Genomic DNA, 1,830 nt, shown 5'->3' on the forward strand with positions numbered 1-1,830 from the left:
ATGGGAGTAGAAGGACAGCTTGGGTTTTAACAAGCTTGACTCTGAACTAGTGAGGCCAACTCCACCTCTAAAGCTAGCTTCTAGGTGGCCTTAAACAGCACATGACAATTTACTAATATAATGTATATCAAATGCTTTTTATAAGTTGCCTTATTATTGGCCCACAGAGAGTTGAACACACAGGAGGACTTTAATTTCCAAGCTAACAGGTGAGACCCCATGTTTTCTCTAATGAGTGTTCACAGAGAAACCCTCTAGAAACTCACAGAGCACCAGAATCACAGGGATGCCTGGGTCCAGACAGTTCTGGTCTCTATCTCATGCCAGAGATAGGACAGTCCCACTGTCATCAGGACCCACAGCCTACCCAAGGAGAACTGAGCACTCAGAAGCATTCTCATTCCTAAGCCCACAGGCCCACAGGCAGGACAAGGTCCAGTAAAAGATGGCAAGATCAACTAGCATCACAGATAACAAGAGAGCAAGAGGCAAGTCTTAGGAATCTAAGCAACAGAAACAAAGACAACCTGGCATCATCAGAACCCAGTTCTCTCACCACAGCAAGTAGTGGTTATCCCAATACACCAGAAAAACAAGATCTAGACTTAAAATCATACCTCACGATAATAGAGGACTTCAAGAAGTACATGAATGAATCCTGCAATGAAATACAGGACAATACAGATAAACAAGTGGAAGCCCTTAAAGAGAAAACACACACAAAAAAAAAAAAAAAAAAAAAAATTCCTTAATGAGCTACAGGAAAACACAACCTAACTAACTGGTGAAGAAATTGAACAAAACCATCCAGGATCTAAAAATGGAGTGACAAAGACAAACACGACCGCAGAGAAAAAGGCAGAAAAATTGTCTAAGCAAATAGTCCCAAGAAACAAGCTAGAGTAACCATTCTAATATAGACTAAAATAAGGAAGGGCACTTTATACTCACCAAAGGAACAATCTACAAAGATGAACCTTTAATCTTGAACATCTGTTCTGGAAATGCAAGGGCACCCACATTCATAGGACAAACATTACTAAAGTTCAAAGTGTATATTGCACCACACACAATAATAGTGGGAGACTTCAATACCCCACTCTCATCAACGGACAGATCATGGTAGCAGAAGCTGAACAGAGACACATAACTAACAGAAGTTATGAACTAAATGGATTTAACAGACATCTGTAGATAATTTCATCCTAAAACAAAAGAATATACCTTCTTCTCAGCACCTCATGGCACATTCTCCAAAATTGACCATATAGTCGGTCACAAAATTGGCCTCAACAGATAGAGGAATATTGACATAATCCCATGCATCCTATCAGACCACCATGGACTAAAACAGGTCTTCAATAACAAAATAAAAAGTCAACAAAGGGCATACATACATGAAAGCTTAACAATGCTCTACTCAAGGATAACTTGCTCAAAAAGAAAAGAAAAAGAAAGTAAGAAATTATTGACTCTTTAGAATTTAATGAAAATGAAGTCACAACATACCCAAACTTGTGGGACACAATGAAAGCAGTGCTAAGAGGAAAACTCATTTTCTCTAAGTGCCTCCAAAAAGAAACTGTAAAGTGCAAACACTAAGAGCTTGACAGGACATCTGAAAGCTCTAAAACAAACAAACAAACAAACAAAAATCAGATACACCCAAGAAGAGTAGATGGCAGAAAATAATCAAACTCGGAGCTGAAATCAACCAAGTAGAAACAAAAAGAACTATACAAAGAATCCACAAAATCAGAAGCTTGTTCTTTGAGTAAATCAACAAGATACACATTTAGCCAGACTAGCTAGAAGACACGAAGACAATAT

The sequence above is a fragment of the Micromys minutus genome, assembly GCF_963924665.1.
Source record: "Micromys minutus genome assembly, chromosome: 23".
NCBI lineage: Eukaryota > Metazoa > Chordata > Mammalia > Rodentia > Muridae > Micromys > Micromys minutus.